The sequence below is a fragment of the Podarcis cretensis genome (assembly GCF_951804945.1).
Source record: "Podarcis cretensis genome assembly, chromosome: 1".
Classification (NCBI taxonomy): Eukaryota; Metazoa; Chordata; class Lepidosauria; order Squamata; family Lacertidae; genus Podarcis; species Podarcis cretensis.
Window position 1 is genome coordinate 88905759 of NC_137170.1, and position 8272 is coordinate 88914030.

An 8272-nucleotide genomic window follows, 5' to 3' on the forward strand; every position below is an offset into this window, starting at 1 on the left:
AGCCCTATCTGCCTCTCACTTCGCTCTACAGCATGTGCAGAAACTGCCTTCTTGACCAATGGACCCACTATTGGTCTCATTCACTCAATCCACCAGAGCCTGTCTTCGCATACAGGGGAAGTTTGCAGGTAATGCACTGTGAACTAGTATCTTCTTGGGGTAATCAAAGTGAAGGAATTGAGAGAGTCACTTACTAGTATACTTCTCACAGTTGGAGCTGTTTCCTGTTATAGTCATCCACAGACCATTCCTCACCCCGCCTCTTAGGTAATGTAATGAAGGGTTTGATGTGCTCTGTGGAGGGAAGTTTTGCAAAGGCCAGTTCCTCCTAGAAAACCCGAACTTTCAGCACCACATGCTGGTGTCCTCAAGACGATTCCCTAAAGCAGGCAGGTAAGTAGATGACTCTGTCTAACTTTGCATAGGACTGAGGACATGAGAATGATGATAAGGACAATCCATTAATATATTGGGAACAATGCATTGATAGGCAAAACTTGGTATTCCAGGGTGCTAAAGTTCTAGATAAATGTCTAAGAAGCTAGATGATAAAAGTTAAGCAGCTGTAGCATTTTGACGGTGAGATCCTCACTGTTCATCATGATGATTGCATCTGCCTTGTATTGCGATGCCAGTCTGCAGACTCAAATCTTACTAAATATTATTTTGAACAGCATATTAAATTATACCAGTCTAAAACCCATTTTACATGTGATATCACAGCACTGATCATAGTTTTCTTGCAGTTGAGCATACAGTATTTTCAATTTTAAAGAATAATCGGAAACAAAATACACACAGAGATGTCTAATACTGTGTGCTACTGTGTGTTTAAATATTAATGTTGTGTTATAATTGTTGTAGCCACCCTGGGACTTTGGGATGAAAGGCAGGGAAAATAATAATAATAATAATAATAATAATAATAATAATAATAATAATAATACAGTAGTAGTAGTAATAATAATAATAATAATAATAATAATAATAATAATAATAGATAATTTTGAATACAAAGTGATGCACCTGATACTGAATTGCAGTTGTCTCTGATGTGGGGTAGATGGCTATAAGCAGATCACATATTTGGAACTAATACAGAATGACTTCTGAGGTGGAACAGCTATCTAGAGAAGGATTCTGCAAGTGATGATGAGCTATAGACAGCATCATCATTATCAACAATTGCAACAACTATTTACTACAGCTGTTGCTGCTACCCCTCATAAGCCAAAAAGACAGGTTCCTGGCCTCAGAGAGCTTACAGCATAAATTTTGACTGGGAAAAACAGAGAAAGGTGAAGGGGAAAAGATGCTGCTCTTATATTCTTAAAGGAAGCAGCTAATAGTACACTCATCACACTCACACTCACACACCCCGAAAGTAAAGCTGCCTCCACAGGAGAGACCTGTTTATACAGGAAATCATTGTCAGGTATTCAATAGCAGCTGCACCTGTGCATGAGTCTCCTCATGCATTTTCTAGGACTTCGTGATTACACAGACTGGCATTGCAATATACCACGCATTTCCCCCCGACTCTTTGCAGCATGCATCAGGGATACAGACCAAACTGCCATGTACTGCCTAGCTATGTAGCAATTATGGGGTATTCCATTGGACCAGCGAGCAAAAGGGAGTTTACAGTGTCAGCCCAGAGAAGCATTTAATTGCAACAGGAGACTATCTCAGTGGCAGCTTCTGAGCCAAATCATTTCTGTTCACTCCCATGTTACAGCAGCATTTTAGAAACAGAATGTCCAAATCTACATTGAACTCATCACCAGACTAATTTTACAAATCATATGAAAGATAAAAATTTCAGGAAATGTCAATATAGGTTGATTTTTTTTTTTGCACATAAATGAGTCAATCTAGATTTTGAATATATACTGAAAGGAGTCATCTCTCCAGTGTTGGTTGTTTCCTAGCCTTAAAGCAGAGAACAAAGGTCCATGTAGGAAAAACTTTATGCATTGGGTATTAATGCAGACCTCAGGAATGAGACTTGCATGGCAGACCTGCTAAAGCAAACATGCTGTGCATCTTGAGAAAGAGGTGTGCTCACACTTCCTATTGCAAGAACAGCAAAAGCAACCAAGTTATTGGCACAGATTTCCCCACATTGCCGTAAAGGTGAAACTTCACACATGTAGTTTTGCTACACAGACATATCTTCTCCACAGGAAGAGAGCAAAATAGCACGTGTGTATGTTTTGTGGTTATGACAGATGTTTCGAATTTATCACATAAAAATAAACACTTGATCCGTTTTCACATATGATGGTGTGTAGTAATATGCCAGATGTAGGCAATGTGGTGCTCTCCAGATAATGCTGAACTACAACGTCTATCATCCCTGACCATTGGGAAATGAGGAATGGAGCAAATGGGAGATGAAATCCAAGATAAAAGGAGAGCACCATGCTGCCTACCTCTGGTGTACACAGATATCAAATTCTTCACCACATGTACTTTAGCCTCATAAAAGGAAAACATTGTGCATTAGTTGCTCCAGTGCTATTTTTCTAGAAAAAAATGTTCTGGAACTCACCATGAGTGCCTCCCGTCTTCTCTTATAATGGTGCCCACCTTAAAGGTGCTGGAACTGAGCTCCGGTGAGTTCTAGCTGAAAAAAGCCCTGGTTGGTCCTCAGAATAGACAATAAACCCCTCCAGACAGTTGCTATTTTAAGGAGAGACTCAATCACGTACAGTGGTACCTCGGGTTACAGATGCTTCAGGTTACAGATGCTTCAGGTTACAGACTCCGCTAACCCAGAAATAGTAGCTCGGGTTAAGAACTTTGCTTCAGGATGAGAACAGAAATCATGTGGCGGCAGCGGTAGGCCCCATTAGCTAATGTGGTACCTCAGATTAAGAACATTTTCAGGTAAAGAATGGACCTCCAGAACGAATTAAGTTCTTAACCCGAGGTTCCACTGTACTGGCAAATTCATGTTGCACAATTTTTGACTTTTTGTTACAGTATAAGGAAAATGACAGGGGAAAGCACCATAAAGCTTTGAAGCAATGAAGCTTTGCGTGCTCAGTAAACAGGTCATCTGGAAGCACCCAATATTTTCCAAATAATCCCCGTATTGCAGAAATTCCCATATGTTATTTTATTTTTTGGCTGCTTTAGTACCTATGTGAGCCTTGTTGTGTGCAGGAATCACAGATATCCATGATCGATTACACATTTTAAAAAATAAGCACAATAAACACTAACAGAAATGAAAGGAAGGGGTATAAATAAAACTAGAGAAAGCTTAAAAGAGTTTTGAAAAGGAGGCACAACCCTCTTGGGAACAAGGTAAAGGTAAAGGGACAGCTGACCATTAGGTCCAGCCATGGCCGACTCTGGGGTTGTGGCGCTCATCTCCCTTTATTGGCAGAGGGAGCTGGCGTACAGCTTCCGGGTCATGTGGCCAGCATGACTAAGCTGCTTCTGGCGAACCAGAGCAGTGCACAGAAACACCGTTTACCTTCCTGCCAGAGCGGTACCTATTTATCTACTTGCACTTTGATGTGCTTTTGAACTGCTAGGTTGGCAGGAGCAGGGACCAAGCAATGGGAGCTCATCCCGTCACGGGGATTCGAACCGCCGACCTTCTGATCGGCAAGTCCTAGGCTCTGTGGTTTAACCCACAGCGCTACCTGGGTCCCTTCTTGGGAACAAATATGCTTTTAATAATTAAATTATGTCCCTGTTGCTGCAATCTATGGCCTCTGTGGAATGATAGAAAACCCAGTCTTTGTTTTCATTAGGAAAAGTAGGAGAAATGGCCACACATTCAACCTGCATAGTTGGAATCTGTCTGGAATTGACCTATCATATCTATGTTGTCAGAAAGCTCTTGTGTGGAAAGAAGCCTGGTTGGTTTTATCAAATCAATGCAATTTTGTGTGTGTGTGTGTGGAAAAGCCAGCCACTTATATGTTTTCACACACCAGTGATGGGGAACCTCCTCCTGCAAGAGTCAGCTGGTTCCCCCAAGAGCTCAGGACCAAAAATGGAGCATCCTGATTTTGAATAGTGAGATATTGGAGGGTATGGATAGAAAAAAGTAGATCTTTTTCCTCAGTGATCGCTCCCTGAATCAGCCTGAAGACAATTCCACTCCTGTCCCAAAGCAAATTCTTGTCACTTGTGGCAGAGTTTTCTGCACGCAGTATAATCTGGATTCCAAAGGCTACTCCGTTTAGCAACAGGTTTTGAATGGTAGCAGGAAATGGAATTGTTAGATGAGTGCCGGGTTCCTTTTAGCTCTAATGTTTGGTTCTTGTGTAACATTGACTGATAAGCAGGATTTTAAGATGCAGCAGTTTTAACTTTGTTAAATGCTCAATCATTTTGAGAATGGTTAAGCTTAGGTTGGGCCCATATATAACAAATATGTATCCCACTGATCTTAATGAACTCGTTCATATGTCTGTTTTGGTTTCATACTCTACACAGGCCCAGAACAAGACCTCAATAATGGCAAATTCAGTTGTGCTTTCTGATCTGGATTTTCTGGACTATTATCTAGATGGTAATTACAGTGACGTCTACGGCACCTTTGACCCTAACAGTATAGCAGCAGCAGCCTCACCTTGCAGAATTAATGTTACACCAGATGTTTTCAAGTACCTAGTGGCATTCATCTACGGTCTCACATGCCTTCTGAGCCTGGTGGGAAACTCCTTGGTGGTTCTGGTGATTGCCTACAACAAAGGAAACCGTTCTGCCACAGATGTGTATCTTCTGAACCTTGCCATTGCTGATCTCCTCTTTGCACTTAGTTTGCCATTCTGGGCTGTAGAAAGAGCACATGAATGGATCTTTGGCACTCCCATGTGCAAAATCCTGTCACTCCTGAAGGAAGTCAACTTCTACAGCGGCATCCTCCTGCTGGCCTGTATCAGCATGGATCGCTACCTGGCAATCGTTTATGCTACCCGGGCAGTCACTCAGAAGAGGAGCTGGGTCAAATTTGTCTGCGTTGGCATCTGGCTGTTCTCCTTCCTCTTCTCCCTTCCTGGGATTATCTTCCGTGTGGCTTACCTACCACCTGATTTCTACAAGTGTGTTTGCTATGAAAATATTGAAGGGAATCAGACATCTGAGATTAGGGTGAAACTGAGAATCCTGCCACAAACATTTGGCTTCTTTCTTCCCTTGATCATCATGCTCTTCTGCTATGGTGTGACGGTACACAGACTCTACCAGACTAATAACAGTCAAAGAAAGAAGGCCATGAAAGTCATCTTGGCTGTGGTGCTGGTCTTCCTGGTCTGTTGGCTGCCCTACAATATCTCTCTGCTTCTTGATACATTAATGAGGTCTGGAGCTATTGGTGAAACCTGTGACCTTCGCAACAGCATTGATGCAGCCCTTTCGGGTACTGAAATCCTGGGATTTGCTCACAGCTGCATAAACCCCATCATATATGCCTTCATAGGTCAGAAGTTCCGGAACAACTTCCTCAAGATCCTGGTCACAAGAGGCATCATCAGCAAAGAAGCCTTGACTCGGTTTAGAAGGGGTTCCTCCTTCTCAACGACCTCTGGCATCACATCTACAACTCTGTAATAGCCATGCTTGTAAGGAGGCTTCAAGAGTCAGACTCACTAAAGTGATACCATTGAGATGCTTAAAAAAAACACCTGTATACCTTTGGGTATAGGGCGGTGTAGAAATAATAAAATAAATAAAATAAAAATAATCTGCCAGTATTAGCCTAGATTCAGCAATGATTATTGATGACACAAAACATCCCCACATGCTTGTCAGAAAAGCAAATATGTCTATTTTCCTCCCAGAAAGTTTTTGTGATTCAAATAATCTGAACATTTGCACATCAGGTATTGTACACCCAGAAACATGTATAATGTTCTCAGATGGAATTCTGTGCATTAAAACCAAGATGGCTACCAGGTTATGTCCAGTGCAGATAATATACAGTTCTTTGATAAATGATAGCCAAACAATATCCTGTACTTCCATAGCCAATCTGTCTAAAGTAGAATCCTGTGACAAAATTCTGGGTGGATTTATATGCTTAACAAAAAATAAGATATATGGAGGGAAAACAAACTTAATTCCAGCTCTATCTCGAATTCATTTTTAATTATTCTTTTATAGATCTTTCTTTTGTTTACTTTAAAATGAATTTGTTAATACATCTTGATAGAAATATGATTTTGCTGTAAATTCGCCTGCAGAGCTATGATTAGGTCAATGAAATGGAGAGAGGGTGGTAATAAGGAATAATGCACACAATGGCCTTTAAGGAAAAGGCCCGTCTCCATAACTTTTACCTGAGGTCTCATATTTCCCTAATAGTTAGGGTATTTCCCCATTACTGCTTAATCCAAATCCAGTGTTTCTACTGCTAGTTTTTGAAGCTGCATTCACACATTACTGTATTTACAATTAATATTAATCCTTTAGTTTCTTGACATACTGCTGTTTGCTGTAGTCCTCTCAAAACATTTGCTGTGTTTTAAGCTGCTAATGGGAACATACCATGAATTAAGGAACAGGATGCATTAATCTGATTGCCATAATTCACTTGTGTCAAGCTAGGTAGGTTCATTGTGCACATCTAGAGCCAGTGTCAGGGGCTGGGCAGAGGAGAGGAGGAGGGGTGGTGGAGACTTCCTCCCCACCCTGACCCTTCCAGGGGGGGAGGAAGACTGTATAGATTCACAACAGTGGTTTGCGGGAGGTCACAGCTCAGAGGCAGATGAGGAGGAAAAGTTGAGAAATAATGGGAGAGGAGGAGCAGGCAGAGCTGGAGCAGCAGCTGGCTGACACGTTGTCACTAGAAAGCATTCCAGACCCACCATCTCCCAGAACCTGGCGAGCCTTAAAAGTAGGAGAGCAAAGAGCTCAAAGACAGAGGGCACTTAGTGGCACCCGTAGAGGAGATTATGATGATGATGATGAATGGAGATTCACTCGGGACAATGCCGTTATCCAAGAGGCTGGATTCTGTAGCCTCTCTCTGTAAAGTTTGAAATAAAAAAGGACTGTAAGAAACCTTTCCTTGTCTTTATAGTTTCCTGGGCAACCAGCCGAGAGCTGCTGACAGCCAGAAATAGAGAACTGATGACCTAGTGTGAGCTTCAAACTGTCTACATGGCTGTTGATGCATGATATCTCAGGGATAAAGTATTGGCCCTCTGCCTCTGCCTATACTGCCAGTGTTGTAGCTAGCTGTATGAAATAAGAAGGTCTGGCTGATGTTATGTAGATATGTATTCCTACAAATTCTAAACAGGTGACATGTTACCTTCCCTTATTATATAAGATGTTGGCCCAATAAAGAATCCTGGTTTAACTATTCAATCTCTCTTATATTTTCTACATGTACAGCACCTGATGAAGTTGTTATTAAAACACTAACGACAAAAGACTTCTACAAGATTATACACTGATACCTTAAGTTGCATGTCTTATAGTTGGTCACTCATTTAGAAGTGCCTGCTGTAGAAGAATGCTTGATACCTATGCCCATTTTTTGGCATAGGTTTGGTTGTCTCTCAAGATTTCATCACTAAATTGAGTACAAGGGTTCCTGAGGCAGGGGCAGCAGACTTCATCACCATTTGAATACTGAGGTGACTTCACCTATTTTTTGATGTGATGGTTCCAAACTCGCAGATTACACTATCCATTTAAAAATCGCAATATTTTTTGTTTCTAAAAATTTCCAAGTAGCATCGGGCACTTCCCAATAGGTGTGTGTGTGTTCTTTTGTGTGTGTTTATGTGTGTACGTCTGTGCATGTATATGTGTGTTTGTGTGTATACACAAAAACACATCAACTGAAGTTTCCAGGCACATGAACATCCAATGGATAATATGCATTTGTGCATGTAACATATGACAATCTGTGTATGGGTTTCCCACTATTTTGTCCATGGAATTGCTTTCCATACAAGTAACACATAATATGGGAAGCAGTCCTGAATCATTTGTAGCACAACCCAATACATTCTACTCAGAAGAAAGCCCCATTGAACTTAGTGGGACATCACCATGATGAAACAGTGTAGAAGGAGTGTTTAGGAAACCTCATGTGCTTCTATAGGAAAGTGCTTGCTATGGAGTCTTCACAAGCTGTGCACACTGAGGTTAAATGTTAACATATTTCTCCGTACTGCATTAGAAAGAAGAAGGCATGATGAGCAGATTAGATGTCAGTCAGTCTTTCGATGGAGATATTTTAGATGTGGGGAATGTGTCTACAGACCTCTCCAGAAACAGATTTTTTTTTTTG

At 41.2% G+C, this 8272-nt stretch overlaps 1 pseudogene across 1 annotated transcript; it reads left to right on the plus strand.

Annotated features, from left to right (window-relative positions):
* Positions 1-327: 327 nt before the first annotated feature.
* Positions 328-6618, plus strand: LOC307212554 (C-X-C chemokine receptor type 1 pseudogene; annotated as a pseudogene). The gene is made up of 2 exons (XR_013843894.1): positions 328-393; positions 4462-6618. The product of XR_013843894.1 is annotated as a C-X-C chemokine receptor type 1 pseudogene (transcript).
* Positions 6619-8272: the final 1654 nt, after the last annotated feature.